The sequence below is a fragment of the Lissotriton vulgaris genome, chromosome 8 (genome assembly GCF_964263255.1).
Source record: "Lissotriton vulgaris chromosome 8, aLisVul1.2, whole genome shotgun sequence".
Taxonomy (NCBI): Eukaryota; Metazoa; Chordata; class Amphibia; order Caudata; family Salamandridae; genus Lissotriton; species Lissotriton vulgaris.
Window position 1 is genome coordinate 1,250,870,543 of NC_141696.1, and position 16,508 is coordinate 1,250,887,050.

The 16,508-nt window shown below is 51.5% G+C and overlaps 1 long non-coding RNA gene across 1 annotated transcript in view; it reads left to right on the forward strand.

Annotated features, from left to right (window-relative positions):
- LOC147698558 (uncharacterized) overlaps positions 1 to 16,508 on the forward strand; it is a 72,103-nt gene that overhangs the window by 40,520 nt on the left and 15,075 nt on the right. The window contains exon 3 of the long non-coding RNA XR_015299211.1: positions 6,083 to 6,136. This is a non-coding gene — a long non-coding RNA (uncharacterized LOC147698558). The remainder of the gene's footprint in view (positions 1 to 6,082; positions 6,137 to 16,508) is intronic.

The window sequence follows — 16,508 nt, forward strand, 5'->3', positions numbered from 1 at the left end:
GAAATGTCCACAATTGATCACATTTTAAGGTTGTAATTACTTCACTGGAAACTGATTGTGGAGGGTGGCAGCCTCTATATGACCTTTGTGGACCTAAAATCGGCCTTTGATTTAGTTCCCAGGGAAAAACTTTGGGCTATCCTATCTGATCTGGGGGCGCCCACGTATTTATGCGAGATCCTGAAAAGATTGCATGTGAACAACTATGCCCAAATCAGATATGGGAAGAATGGAGACCTTGATGACCGTATACCCAAAGAGTGGTGTGAGACAGGGGTGTGTTCTGACCCCTACCCTCTTCTGCATTTTTATTAATGGCTTGTTAGGAGCTTTGGCAGCGGGAGGGGATCTAGACGCTCCTAAATTAGCGGGCCACAAGGTATCTGCCTTGATGTTCGCAGACAACACTCTCCTGCTGTCAAAATCACCAATGGGTATTCAAAGGGTCTTGGATATCTTCCATCTATTTTGCAAGAATAGGGGCCTGGAAATTAACACCCAGAAAACAAAATATATGGTGTTTAATGCAGGGCATTCCAAGCGACCTAACCCACAATTAGCAGGGGAATTTTTAGAGAGAGTCCCACGATGTGAATATTTGGGATTATCACTTATTGAGAAAATGGAATGGAGTGACCAATTAAGAAGGCCTCTCTTAAGCTGACCCAAACATCTGGGGGCCTTTTTAAACAGCAGAGTAAGTGTGTACACAAGAAGCTGGGGCCAGTGTTGGAAATATACAAGGCGCACGCGAGAGGAGCGACCTTGTATGGTGCAGAGTTATTTGGCCACAGGTTATCCACACAACTTGCTAGGATTGAAAATGATTTTCTTAGACAGTTGATGGGACGTCCCAGGAGTACCTAACCCCGCTCCTAATGGATTTGGGTGTTAGCCCAATGTCCTTGGAGGTCGCGCTTAGACCTCTTCTCGATTGGCGTCGCTTAGGGAGAACCCCAGAATTATCCTTGTACAGGGAAGAATTAAGGGAGGTGGTAAACCTCAGGGGAGCTAGAAAAATACCTTTGCTCACCTTTATTAAGAATTATTTTTTATCTATTGGAAAGGTTGATCTATGGGTTAGCCCGGAAGAGAGCTCCTTGGCCACACCTAGAAAAGTCTTAATAAAAATCTTTAAAGACCATCAGCTCAATTTATTGTTGAGGGGCCCCAGGACAGGCACACTCACATCATCCTTCTTAGAAATCAAACTGCAATACACCTTAGAATCTAGCATTGATGATATACAGCCTTCCCTTGCTAAGAAACTCTATATGCAGTTCAGGTATGGTGTACTTCCTTTATGTGCTGTTACCTATATATGGGGAGGGAGTTCGACGAAAGACTGCCCGTCGTGTAAAAACTGTAGAGAGACTGATTTGCATGTGCTATTTTTCTGCCTCACCTACAAGGCAATAAGAGCTTGTTGGCTACGACAGCTTTGTAGGAATCTTGGAATCCCTCACTACCTACAGGCTTATAGGATCTTCAAATATGACACTGGATGCCAATTGTTTACTCAGTTTCTCGTAACCTGTTTTCAATGTGGTGTGCTTGCTGTTTGTTCTAAAGAAAGCCTAAGTCTAAACTACCCACTCCAACTTTTTATAATGATCAATTGTACTGAATTTTAAATGTTTTATCTATGCTTTTAAGGTCTTGTGAGGCCGAAATAAAGTATCCCTTGACTTTACTTGAAATGTTCTAAAAGTATTATTAAATATTTATTATGAAACACATTTTTTCACATTGGGCAATTAATTATTTTACTCAATGGGAAATAGAATTAAAGAGTTTGAAGATGATTGCTTTATGAGCATTGTCTTTGTATCGGATCATACATTGAAACTTAAGAAAACAAATGTAACATCAGTAGTATTATTCCCACTCTTGTTCTGGGAGTGCAGAAGAATGAGAAGAGGGAAGGGTGCACAACAAACTTTTTCTATTTATACTTTGCCTAAGGGAACAGGTTATCCATATGTTGCAACATTTTGCTGCAGGTGGAGGAAGTGGTTTCGGTGGTGCATAGACTTTTTGATAGTGATACTGTATAAAGTCAGTGGGAGTTTGAAAGCACTTCAAATTAACTTCATTCCTACTTACTTGTTTATCTTATGGTACAATAACACAATTAATTCAAAAAGTTTGAAAAAAACCAAATTATTTGTGATGGGGCGTGGCAGACACTTTTTAGACGAGCTACGTGGGCTCGTACATTATCCTCCATTAATCCTGGTCATCCGCTCGTCGTTGTGCCATCTCCAGACCTCCCACTACGTACCTGATGCACCGAGGTGCATCAGGAGGTCTGTGCCGCGACGATCGCTACCAGAAACCCGGGGATCAGAATCCTTGCATCTCCTGCTGCTGGGTTGCTGCGGCTCCGGGGCTCGCTTGCGCTGGGACCCGCCCACCGCTTCTGAAGATCACGGTGAGTGGCATGGTGATCCCTGTCACCCCAGGAGCCCCATAGGAGTGTCTCCACTGCGTTGGTTGACTGGATTGCCACTGGTGGTGTCCCACTATCGGGAGATCCCGCGGCGTCAGGTTCGGGCCTTTCACGACCCTTCAGCCTGGTGGCCATTTTGGAGGCATGGGGAGCACGCTGCAGCCCACGGCGGTTAAGCTGCACAACGGGAACATAGTTGAGACTAACACTGGTCCCCCCTTCTGTACAGGTGATCTTGTGCTCGGACTGCTGTTTCAAGGGACACTGGTTGCTGTACAGACCTCCTACGGGGGGGCAGCGGTGCCTGTTGGTGCAGACCTCTGACAAGGAGGTGGAGAGTGCACCAGGCTCCCGGGAGATATCAGATACGAGTGGCGTGAAGCTGGGCCCTCTTGGAGCAGCAACAGGGGTGGGAGCTCCTTCCTCTCCCTTAAACACCTGCCCTTGGACCTTCTGGTGTCTTGTACAACCCCCTCCCTCATGGTACCGGCTGGCCACTGACATTGTGCAGCAAGGGGTTTCCCTTGTTGGAGATCCGGGACAGTGCCGATGAGAGTGTCCACCTGATGGGCTGAAGGTCTCCGGTGGCACTGCCGAGGGACTCTCATATGAGAGGGCCAGTGTTATATTCCATAGGACGCTCTGGCGGGCACTCCATGTGCGATTGCGTGAAGACTCTGCGGCTGGGTGACACAAGCTAGGGGGGCACTGGGCACCTGTGCACGAAGCAGCCAGAATAGGCCTGGTGCCGCTTGGGTGCAGATTGCCTCTGGGCCGGTTTTCCCGCCTAACAGATACGTGCCGCCCTTGACGACGGGAAGCTTCCTCCAGATTGGCGGCATGCTGAAATCGCTGCCTTCCCCAAGTCGGGCCGGCCCCAAGTCCAATACTCCTCGTATCACCCTATTTCATTGTTAAATATTGAGGTAAAACTGTTGGCCAAAGCATTGGCCAACCGTATTCTCCCATATATGCCAGAACTGGTTCACCCAGACCAGGCTGGCTTTTTGCCCCAGCGGGCTACCCGCCACAATATCCGACAGGTGCATAATGCGATTGGGGCCATTGAATACCTAGAGGGGCCGACGGCCCTGCTTTTAGCTGATATCGACAGAGCATTTGACTCACTGGGATAGACGTATCTGTTTGCTCTCTTGTAACGCTTAAACTATGGCCCTGACTTCTGTCTTATATCAAACTCCTATATACTGATCTTTCTGCCTCTGTCTGAATAGCTAGTGGAGTACCTGCTCCTTTCCCTATAGGACGTGGTACCCATCAAGGTTGCCCCCTCTCCACATAGTTATTTGCCTTAGCTATAGTACCGTTAGCCGCATGGGTTCTTATCGATGCCCAGGTTAAGGGCTTTGAATGGAGGTTCTCGGATCGGATCGCCTCCATGCTAACGATGTCCTTTTTTTTCTTATGGATCCGCATAATGCAGATATTCGGCCAGCATACTGGCTTGAATATGAATACTAAGAAATCTATACTGTGGCCGATACGTAGGAGCCTGGATATGGGCGCCTGGATGATGGAGGCTGGCTACCACTGGCTTGAAGTACCTTGGGGTACATCTCTGACACTCAATCGATGTCATGGGAAAAGAACATTGCCCCCATTTGGACGCGCACTCAGGCAGAGATGGAGTCGTGGCAGCATATGCCCCTATCCATACTGGGCAGATCAGTCATTTTAAAATGGTATCCCTTCTTCGTCTCCTTTACCAACTACAGAACCACCCTTTTCATATAGCGCCCTCCTGGTTTCGACAGCTCAGCCGCTTTTTGTGGCACAGCCAAGCTGCTACGGTGTCGCTTAAGACGTGCTTTCAATTAACCGATCGCAGGGGTATCACGACCCCCGATATCCAATCATACCATGCAGCCTCCCAACTTCTAGTCTTAAACGACTGGTGGTATGGAATTAGCAATGATCAGGGATATCGGGTACAGAAAGGGTTGATGGGGGACATGTTGCCACACTGGTTGCTCTACACCCTGAGAGAGCAACGCATGCTGATGCCTGCAACTCGAGTTGACTTTGGTGTGTGGACTGACTTGCTGCTTCGTTGGGTGGCAGCGGCGATTGACTGGGGAGACCCCTCTCTGGCTGAGTGGCCTCATGCCACAGGTAACTGCGCTGGTAGGATTTAAACAATGGGATGCTATAGGTATATCTACCCTGGGCGACGTTATGCATGGTACCACAATTAAATCTTTTTAAGACCTCAGACATGAATACGACATGCCACATGCTCAATTTTACAAATATCTGCAGCTGAAACATGCTTTATCTCCATATATTGCTCACCTAGACTCCCTTCCCGAATTCAACCCTATCGAGGCTAAAGTTTTTATGGGGGATTTGGGAAATCATAAAACCGAAAAGATCTACCAAACGCTGGTGACAAACCTCTCCACAACATTAGACCCCCTCAGTGAGAAATGGCAGACTGCCTTGGGCTCCCTGGGCGGTGACGACTGGAGAGAAGCTCTGGAGTCCTCGAGATACGCAGCAATTGCATCCTGTTTTAGGCTTATTCAATTCAGGTATTTACACCGCACCTATTTCACTAAATACCGGCTCTGGAGGGCGGGACTGATCGGCACCTCCAGGTGCCTAAGATGTGATGGTGAGGAGGGTACCCTACTGCATAGTGTTTGGAGCTGGGTCGGTTTTGGAGGGGGTTATTGGATGTTTATCTGAAGTGCTGGGCAGGGTTATACCCCACTCCCCAAGGCTAGCTCTTCTGCATATTACGGATGAAATTGGGGGCAACATCTATAAAAGACATTTATTGTTCTTGGGTCTTACCCTAGCTAAGAGAGATATTGCTAAAGCATGGAAGGATTTGGCTCCACCCAAATTGAGTGCCTGGAGTGCGGGTCTAGACTGGTGTATGGGGCTGGAACAACCCATTTTTCAAGCGAGTGGATGCCCTCAGAATCACTTTAAAATATGGAAACGATGGGCGGACTATAGGGTCTCTTATTGGCAACACCTCCGTCACACCCTGCTGATATCAAAAATGTACAGAGACGCAGCACAGGGCAGTAAGGATGTACAGCTAGATATGGTGCGGGTGGATGGGCTTGAGGGGCATGACCAGGATATTGTTTTGCGATATATGACACAGAGTTTTAAAATGTTTAGGGCTGTCATTTACATGCTCGAATGGTTCAATCTTTTGTTTTACATTAATTATATAATCGTCACCTGCTCAGTTTACTTGCCCGAATGGTTCCAGCTTTTGTTTTACATTAATTATGTAATTGTCACCTGCTTAGTAATCAATATATGAATACTTGTGTGCTATAACAATTGTCTAGTGCCTGCAACTACTATATCTGTTGACTCAATAAAAAGAGTTATGAAAAAATATATATATTATTTGTGATGGTCTTAGTTACATCATGATATGATTACACGCTATAATTCTATTCCTGTTGGAGAGCGCATTTTATATGGTTACAGGGTATGAACTGTATGAGTACAACACTGTTGTTAAGTATAACTTTCCCGTGTCAGGGAACAGCAGTGGATGAGCAAGAACCTGTTTATATATGTTGACTGGAAAATCTAAATACATGATACAGTAGTGTTTGTTCTTTTTCTATCTTTAAACAGAACTTCTTCCCTTCCCTGTGGAAAGAAGATGCCCATCCTGAAAGAGGAGCCAAGGTAAGATTTTTCTCAAATATGGCCATGATCTACCAGAAGATAATCTACTCTCCATGATGAACAAAGGAAGGCAAGATTGTGACACAGTATGTGGTGCTTCTTTCACCATGCAAACTATTTTACATCAGCAGCAGAGAACATTTCCCCATTTCACTTTGAGGAATGGAGGAAGAAAAGATGTAGGCAAAAATGATCAACATAATGCTTCTCAACAAAATAGAGGGTTTGTATTTTATTCAGTGATAACAGATTAACTATCATTCCTCTGTTTTAAACAAGCATGTGAGTGTGACGGCGAATGAGAAGAATGGATGGAATTCACTTTATGCTACCACAGGGGAAAGTGGGATGAAGACGCTCATGTCCACTCCTGGTTGATGATTTGGTTATGGACAAGGGCACATAATTTCCCAGTCATGGCATGACTCTTTTGTAAAACAGATGTCAATGTGATCTTATTGGCCTGTATTACAATATCAATATTTTTTTCTACTGAAGCATTTATGCCTATCCTTAAAAATGCAATGGAGTGCAAGCCCACACTCACCCGCTGCGGGTCAGAACCACTACACTTAACTTCTGCCTCACTCATGTTCACTGCTTTTGCATATCAGTGAATTAGTCCTATGTACTTTTGTTCTAATTTCTCTTTAAAATGGCATTTCTATTTCACTTTATTGTACTGTGATCGGGTGGATAATTTGACAGACACTGCCTTTTGTACTAGTGTCGCTGTCACCGTACATACAATTGTAACCTCTTGCTTATCATTTAGTCAAGGTGCTCGAATCTGGTCTGCACCATAACACCTGGAAGTACATATTTTGATCTAAAGTAGCCATAAAGGCCCAGAACATTGTTATCTGAAAGAAACACGTTAGTGTTAGATTCCTTACCTTAGAATATCCCCAGGCGTCAGTCTGGATCCGGAAACTTTTGCGTAGCAGTACCCCTGCGCGTCGGTAGGCGTCGTCTGCAGGCGTCCCCTGCGGCTCCGCGTCCGTCGTCGGCGTCGTGCGCCGTGATGACGTCGCTGGAGTACATAGACGCCGCCTCCGCGCGCTGACGTCAGTTCTTCTTTTTTCCGCGCCAGTGGACGCAGATCTGAAGAGCAGTACTCCGGTCTTTGACCAAGTTTTTCGATTGTTTTTTTCTCTATTGTGCCTGATAGGATGCCTGGGTTTAAGAATTGCGATGACTGTGAGCGCACGATGTCGGTCACAGACCATCACCGCCTCTGTCTCCGGTGTCTGGGCCCCGACCACGACGTGGACTCCTGCGTCGACTGCCGGGCCCTTACCAACAAGGCTAGGCGGGAGCGGTCCCGCAAGCTACTGGAGCTCCGGGTGTCGGCCCCACGTCGGGACCGGGAGCGGTCCCGGTCCGGCCGGAGGTCGAGAGAGCGTTCGAGGGAGCGGTCGCGGAGCCGCGCCGGGCGCTCCGGAAGTCGACACCACTTGTCAGGCTCGTCAGGTAGGAAGCACAAGAAGTCGGGGCGTCGTCATCGTACCCCGACTCCCCCCGACGCTCGCGCGATGCGGCCGGGGGCTCGGGTGACCCCAACCCCGCGGCTCCGCGAGAGTCGCCGGGGCGGCCTGCCTCATACCCTCCGGTCCCTGGGCATGGCGCGACGCCTGAGGAGATCGAGGCGTTCCTCATGGCCATGAGGGCGCTCGCTTCTCCGACGGGGCCTACGGCGCCTTCGGGCCCAGTGCTACCGTCTGGGGGCCCTGGCGGTTCGGGTGTCCCTGCCTCGGCGCCGTCGGGTGCTCCGGCCCCGGCGCCGCCGACGGCTCCGACCCCGGCGCCGCAGGGGCCTTCGGGATCGGCGCCGGCTGGTCTTCCGGCCTCCCCGGCGCCGTTGCCATCGGGGTTACCCCCGACGCCGCCCCCGCGCGGCGCCGGTTCTCCGCTGCCGGTTCCGGCCGGCGGTGGGGTTCCGACGCCGGCTCCGGGCGGCGCCGTCCCCTTACCTTCTCCGACGCCGGACGCGGCGCCGGACGGGCGTCGCTCGACGCCGGTCCCGGCGCCGATGGGGCCCATGAACCCCGAGGAGCCGGTCTTCATCATTGACTCCGAATACGGAGAGGATGAGGAGTACGGTGAAGGTTGGGAGGGGTCCGAGGACCCTCTGGCTCGCGAGTGCCAGTATGACCCGGACTGGACAGGTGACTTGGGGGATGCCAGTGGTTTGGACGACTCTCCTAACCCTGGTTTGATCTCTCCTCCTACCGTGGCATCGGTGGAGGGAGCTGCCTATTCTGTGGTGCTGATGAGGGCTGCCAAGGCCTTAAACCTTGAGCTCCCCGTCGCGGCCGTGAGGCCTAACATCCTCACCGAGGTCTTCAAACCGCAGTCATGCCCACTGGAGCCACTGCTGCCGTTTAATGAAGCCTTGTCTGACGTTCTGTTGGGCACGTGGTCCAGGCCCGCTTCAGGTGCGCCTGTTGATCGGAACGTGGCCAGGCGCCACCGTCCTTGTCCGGACGACCCCAAGTACCTGTCTACCCACCCCACTCCTGAGAGTCTGGTGATCCAGGCCTCGACCTCCCAGTCCGCATTCCCGTCGGCCCCGCCCGACCGGGAATCCAAGAGGTATGACCAGTTTGGCAAAAAGGTCTTCTCGTCCATTAGTTTGGGCCTGCGGTCTTGCAACACCGCCTGCCTCTTGGGCCGCTACACCCACTCTGTGTGGGATACGGTCGCGGAGCTGCTGCCAGAATGCCCCATGGAGGTGCGGGGAAAGCTCGGTCAGGCTGTGGCTGAGGGCCGAGATGCAGCGAAATATTCAATTCGGTGTGGTCTTGATACGACCGACTCGCTGGGCAGAGCTATGTCTACGACGGTGGCGATTCGTCGCCACGCCTGGCTGAGATCCGCCAATTTTTCGGCTGATGTCCAGAATACCCTGATGGACATGCCGTTTGATGGCTGTCACCTGTTCGGTGACAAAGCGGACCACGCGCTGGAACGCTTCAAGGACTCCAGGGTCACGGCCAAGTCCTTGGGTCTCTCGACCCAGCGTCAGCAACCGGGTTCGTTTCGTCCCTTTCGTGGCCAAGGAAGGGGCGCCCCCACACGTGCTGCCAGCCACGCGCCGCAACAATCCTTCCAACGCGGTGGCGGCCGTGGAAACAGCCGTGGTGGCGGTCGGGGACAACGGCGGGGTCAGACCACACCTTCCCCCGCAGCATCTACCCCAAAATCCTCCTAGTCCGTGCTTTCGGCCCCATGTGACGCCAGTGGGTGGCAGGGTTCGCCATCACCACGCTCACTGGCGCACGATCACTTCGGACAGGTGGGTGCTGCAAATCGTCCGAAGGGGCTACTCCCTCCCCTTCGAGACCTCTCCTCCAGCCATGCCACCGCAGAACCACCGTGTGTCGGGGGACCACTTGACACTTCTGCAGGAGGAAGTTACGGCCCTCTTGGCCAAGGGGGCCATCGAGCGCGTTCCTGGGCCAGAAGTAGGGCGTGGTTGCTATTCCCACTACTTTCTGGTGCCCAAGAAGGACAAGGGGGGCCTACGTCCTATCTTGGATCTAAGGAACGTCAACGGCTTCCTCCGGAAGGAGAAGTTCAAGATGTTGACGTTAGCTCAGGTCTTGGCTGCTCTAGACCCACAAGACTGGATGGTAGCGTTGGACTTGCAGGACGCCTATTTTCACATCCCCGTCCTGCCGGCCCACCGGCGTTACCTGCGGTTCACGGTAGGCCTGGAGCACTTTCAGTTTATCGTGCTCCCCTTCGGCCTTACCAGCGCCCCACGGGTGTTCACAAAGGTGATGGCGGTGGTCGCAGCCCATCTGCGCAGGTTGGGGGTTTCAGTCTTCCCCTACCTAGACGATTGGTTGTTGAAGGCGGGCTCGCCCCAAACAGTCGTCCACCACCTTCAGATGACGGCAGACCTCTTGCACGACCTGGGGTTCTCCATCAATGTGCCGAAATCACACCTGTGTCCCTCTCAAAAGCTCCTTTTCATCGGAGCGGTTCTGGACTCGGCGCAGTTTCGGGTTTATCCTCCGGAACGGCGGGTTCGGGATATTCAGGCTTTGATTCCCATCTTTCAGCCGCTATCCCGAGTCTCGGTCAGGTTGACGCTGCAGCTGCTGGGACTGATGGCTTCCTGCATCCTTCTGGTGCATCACGCCAGGTGGCGGATGCGGGCTCTGCAGTGGGACCTGAAGTTTCAGTGGGCCCAGCATCAGGGCAACTTGTCCGACCACGTCTTGATCTCGGAGGGCACTGCGAGACAACTGCAGTGGTGGCTTACGGACCGCGATTGGGTCAGGGGCAAGTCCCTCTCCCTTCCCCAACCGGAGCACGTTGTCGTGACGGACGCGTCCCTCCAGGGCTGGGGTGGCCACTTGGGAGAGGCAGAGATCAGAGGCATCTGGTCTCCGGCGGAGTCCCGGCTCCATATCAATCTGTTGGAGCTGCGGGCGATTCGTCTGGCACTGAAGGCATTCCTCCCCTTTGTCAACGGGAGTGTAGTGCAGGTGTTCACCGACAACACCACCGCCATGTGGTACTGCAACAAACAGGGCGGAGTGGGGTCGTGGACCCTTTGCCTGGAGGCTCTGCGCCTCTGGCAATGGCTGGAACGTCAGGGCGTGACTCTGACGGTTCAACACCTGGCAGGTTCTCTGAACGCCAGGGCGGACGAACTCAGCCGTCGGTGCTCGATGGATCACGAATGGCGTCTGAACTCGGACGTGGCGCGAGGCATCTTTCTGCAATGGGGAGAGCCTTGGTTAGATCTATTCGCCACAGAAGAGAACGCGCAATGTCATCAGTTCTGCGCGTTGGAGTTTCCAAGACGGCACTCGCACGGCGACGCCTTTCGGCGCGAGTGGAGTTGCGGTCTGTTATACGCCTTTCCGCCTATACCACTTCTGCCCAGAGTGCTGAAGAAGATCAGGCGCGACCGGGCCCAAGTTATCCTTGTGGCTCCGGACTGGGCTCGAAGGTACTGGTATCCCGAGCTACTCAGCATGTCAGTCGGTCCCCCGATCCGCCTGCCCCTTCAGGAGGACCTTCTGTCGCAGCAGCAGGGGACGGTCCTCCACCCGAACCTGTCCAGTCTCCACCTCCATGCTTGGAGATTGAGCGGCGGCAGTTGAGGCCATTTGACTTGCCTCCTGAAGTCTGTGATGTTATTCTGGCAGCCAGGCGTCCCTCCACTAAGTCGGTATACGCCTGTCGGTGGAACAGATTTGTGGCATGGTGCACAGCAAAGGCTGTGGATCCTCTTTCTGCCCCTCTTTCGGAGGTTCTTCTGTTTCTTCTTTCTCTTGCCCAGCAGGGCTCTGCTCTGGGCACTATCAAGGGCTACCTTTCTGCCCTTTCAGCCTTCTTGAGGCTTCCTAATCAGCCTTCTTTGTTCAAATCCCCGATTGTAACTCGATTCTTGAAAGGCATCACTCACATGTTTCCACCTGTTCCGTTTGTGATGCCTCAGTGGGATTTGAACCTGGTTCTGACTTTCCTGATGTGTGCTCCCTTTGAGCCCCTTCATTCTTGTCCTCTCCGTCTCCTGACTTTAAAGACGGCTTTCCTGGTTGCCATCACCTCTGCCAGGAGGGTGAGTGAGCTCCAGGCTCTTTCTGTCCAACCTCCTTTCCTGTCCATTCATCCTGACAAGGTGGTTCTGAGGACTAGACCTTCTTTCCTGCCCAAGGTTGTTTCGGCCTTTCACATCGGGCAGTCCATCACCCTCCCTTCCTTCTTCCCGCCTCCGCATCCTTCAAAGGATGAAGAGCGGCTCCATCGTCTGGACCCAAAACGTGCGCTTTCATTTTACATGGATCGCACACGCCAGTTCCGGGTGGATGACCAACTGTTTGTTGGCTACGTGGGTGCGAAGAAGGGACGGGCGGTCTGTAAACGAACCATCTCTCGATGGGTCGTCCTCTGCATCAAAGCGTGCTACTCTTTGGCTCGGAAGGAGCCTCCTGTTGGGCTGAGGGCCCATTCCACTCGGGCCACGGCGGCTACCACTGCCCTGGGCCGGGGAGTCCCCTTGCAGGACATTTGCCAAGCGGCTACGTGGGCCTCGCTGCACACCTTTGCGAGGCACTACTGCCTGGACAGTCAAGTCCGGAGGGATGGCTTCTTTGGCCGTTCTGTCCTCCAGGACTTTCTGGTGTAGTTTTGTATTGGTTCGCAGACCCACCACCGGGGTTGGTATTGCTGGGGTATGTATTCTAAGGTAAGGAATCTAACACTAACGTGTTTCTTTCAGATGAACAAGTTACTTACATTCGGTAATGATATATCTGTAAGAAACATTAGTTAGTGTTAGATTCCTTACCGAACCCACCCATCCTCCCCGTTCTGCGAACTGATACCTAGGGTTAAGGTCATCCCTTTCAGGGCCCTAGTTTTTACATGGCACCAGTGTTGGTTCTCTCATGGCTCTGCGTCTCCTGGCGCGGAAATGCTGTGTGCAAAGAACTGACGTCAGGGCGCGGAGGCGGCGTCTATGTACTCCAGCGACGTCATCACGGCGCACGACGCCGACGACGGACGCGGAGCCGCAGGGGACGCCTGCAGACGACGCCTACCGACGCGCAGGGGTACTGCTACGCAAAAGTTTCCGGATCCAGACTGACGCCTGGGGATATTCTAAGGTAAGGAATCTAACACTAACTAATGTTTCTTACAGATATATCGTTACCGAAGGTAAGTAACTTGTTCTTTAGAACAACAGGTGAACATTTAGTCTGTTTTAGTGGAAGAGTTCCTCAAGCGCCATAGCGTGGTAGTTTGAGACGTAGGATCTGATTGCGTCACATATTCTGACCCTGACCTTTGAGTAGATCCTGCAAGTTCCACGCAATGCTATTTAGCGTTCAGCATCAACCTAAAAAGCTTTCTCACCAACCTTAGTGATAAGTCACTTTACAGAAATGTTCACATGGGTAAAGGATTTGGCTATGGTGGATGGCAAGAGAAGGATTTCCCTTGTTCAAGTCAAATGACCAAGTATTTTACTCTGATGTAATAACTATCAAATGTGAGCCAACCCAATCACTGTAGCCCTTATTCAGCAGATCCCTTTGAGGAAGATCTAGTGTGACTAGTATTGACCTATCTCCGTGCCCTGGCTTGTTATGCTGGTGAAGCTGTGTACAGTCACTGATAAAAGCCTTTCAAAATGGGTATCAAATCTTTAAAATTGGCAAAGAGCCCGGGAAATGATGGCCTTCTGGCCGCATTTTATAAGAAATATGCGCACATTTTGGAAAACCGCCTTTTGGAGGTGTACAATGAGGCCTTTCAGCGTCGGACCCTTCTGCCCAATGAAAGAAGCATTGGTAGTTATGCTATCCAAGGCAGATAGAGATGCACATTATACAGGGTCATACAGACCCATATCCCTACTGAATATTGACATGAAGGTACTTAGCGGGATCATGGCAGCACAATTGCCACCGTACATGCAGCGTATAGTTCATTCTGATCAGGTGGGCTTTATCCCTAATCGTAGTACGACCCTTAACTTACGACGATTGTCCCACATTTGGCATTTAACTGTGTTTCACCAGGAGGAGTGCGCCCTGGTACTCTTAGATATTGAGCAAGCATTCAACTCAGAAGGGTGGGTGTATCTTTGGGAAGTCTTGCAGGCCATAAGGGTCGGGGCTCAATGTTCGAAATGGGTGCAGCTTTTATACTCAGAACCTTGTGACAGGATCAGAGTGGGAGGACTGGTTTCATGGGCCTTTCGCCTACAACGGGGCACCAAACAGGGAAGTCCCTTAAAACCATTATTTTTTACCGTGGCAATGGAGCCCCTGGCGGCGAACTTGCAAATGGGGGTGGAAGCATTTGGGATCAAGTGGGGGGAGACTAATTATGTGGTGTCCATGTATTTGGACAACACCTTAGTGTATGTCTGGGATCCGTTAGTTGTAGTTCCGACCCTGCATCCTGGAGGGGTTTGGCCATGTGTCAGGCCTGTGGATTAACCCTGGAAAATCCAAGCTGGTCCCGCTTGGGAAACGTCCTGGTGAAGGATTACCAGAGTGTCACGAAGCGGAGCTTCCTGACTTAGATGAACTCCCTGACTCGGACGGACGGGGTGTCCTTGCTAATGCTTCTTCCTTTCCACCCCGTCCGCAGGATCCTTTGGACGTTTCCTGGATCTCCCCGGCTCTGCCTCAGGGACGTGTACCTCTGTATCCTGACCCTGTGACGCTAGAGGCATGTCCAACTACACTCGCCCAATCAGGTCAAACGACGTCACTCGAGACTGACCAACCGGAGGAGGCGGGGGCGTTTAAGGAAGCTCCGTTCTGGATTGCCGGCGCGAAACCTTCGGAACGCCAGTTGGAACACGAGAAGGACGCCACGGAGGAAGACGGAGCCGCTGTCGTGGAACCGCTGCTAGGACCCCTGAAGCTGAATGACGACAAGCCAGGAGGCCAACGATACCACGAGCCGCCCCGCCACACTTCCAGGGGAGAAGTGTGGCTCCACAAGGTACGGGGTCGTTTCCAAGGGTTGTTCAAATCACGGGGTGGGACGGGGTAGTCTGAGGGTGGTCACTACTGTCGTATCTTGCCGGCCGCCTACACTCCCTGACTGATAGGTTTGGTGATAGTACCCTGGTGAACCCTCACTACCCTACCCTCCTCCCACATTTGTATATGTCGAGCCCAGCCCCTAACGTGGCTGTTTTTCTTTCCTTTTCTCCGAGTGATCTCCAGCCCTGTGGTCAGCTCCCGCTTCCTCAAGACTGGAACCGAAGACCCGGACCCGTCCCCAAAGGAGAGGACCCTCGTGTATTGTTTGTTTCCCAGGAGACTATACTTTAAAACCTTGAACTTATCTCGGTGTTGTTAAACCGAATAAAAATAGTTACAGACCTGCTCCATCTCGTAACGATTCTCATTCTCCCGTCCCCGTTCCCCACAAGTGGAGCCGTGACTCGGATCATCCAGTGAACCACGCCATCCGATACAAGATGGAGAATCTCTTGTCCCAAATGGAAGCAGACCGGACTGCGTTTTCCCAAGCCATTCAAACTCAGTCCGATAATATCCTAAAACTGGCGGAAGGACAAACACAGTTGATGAATGTCATAGGACAGGGAAGGGCTACAGCCCCACCTCCAGGTACTGTCATTCCATTACAGAAATTTAGCACAGGTGAAGACCCCCTTGCTTTCTTTTTGAACTTTGAAAGAGCGGCGAGAGCTAGTTCCTGGCCAGGTGATAGGTGGCCCTTCTATTTGGCACCGTTGCTGACTGGTGAGGCCCAGGCAGCATATCAGACAGTAAACCGGGATGGAACAACTGCATATGCGGTTGTGAAACAATACATCCTCGATAGGTTGGGGGTAGACGAAGAAACCCATCGATTAAGGTTCCGGCAAGAGAAGGGGTCACCAGGGGATCTGCCCAAAACTCTGTTCTTTAAACTAAAGGAGTCTGCCGACTTGTGGTTAAAGCCAAACGAAGGGAACCTCGACGCCATTATGAATAAAATATATCTCGAACAGTTTATCGAGTCCCTTCCCTATAGCACCCAAAGGTGGCTCAAACAACATGCGGGGTTAACCTTGGAGCATGCTATCGAAATGGCTACCTGTTATGCCCGGGCTCAGGGTAAGCCGTACATGAAAGAGCCCGAAAGAAATACTAAAATCATTTTACCTGTCAAAACTGAGAAACGGTTTCAAAAACCCACTCCTGAACCCCCGAAAGTCCGGTTCCAACGACCTGAACTTCCCAATTCAGGGCCTCAATGTTACGACTGTGGAGAATGGGGACATATTGCTCGATTTTGTCGAAAGAAAAAAGACAGAGAAGACGAACCTATGGATGTGAGCTATGCTCCCAGGTCTATCCTGTATGCACAAGAAACCGGAACCACCTTCTATGTACGTGTCATATTAAACGGTACTAGTATACGAGCCTTGCTAGATTCCGGGTGCAAACATTCAGTAGTAAGGGAAGAGTTAGTAGACCACCACTCTCACATTCCAGGGAAACGGGTTAGTATCCGTTGTGTCCATGGGGACGTCAAGGAATATCCCGTAGCTAAAATCACCCTTCATACTCCTTCAGGAAAGAATATGGAAGTCGTAGTGGGAGTTATGGCGGGTTTACCTGAGGCCATAATCATAGGGACTGATAATCCTTCCTTTAGTGCTTTGCTGTTGGAAACCCTACAACATCTATCCCTGCCCCATGATACCTTGTTGGCCGCAGAACCTTGGGCCCGGGATACTCACTTCAGGACTGCCCAATTGAATGACGCAAGTCTCGCCAACGCATGGCAGGTGGCACGAAGTGGGCAGGATCCAACCACTAGGACTTATCCCACGTTTTTAGAAAAAAATGGTTTATTGTATAGGCTTGCC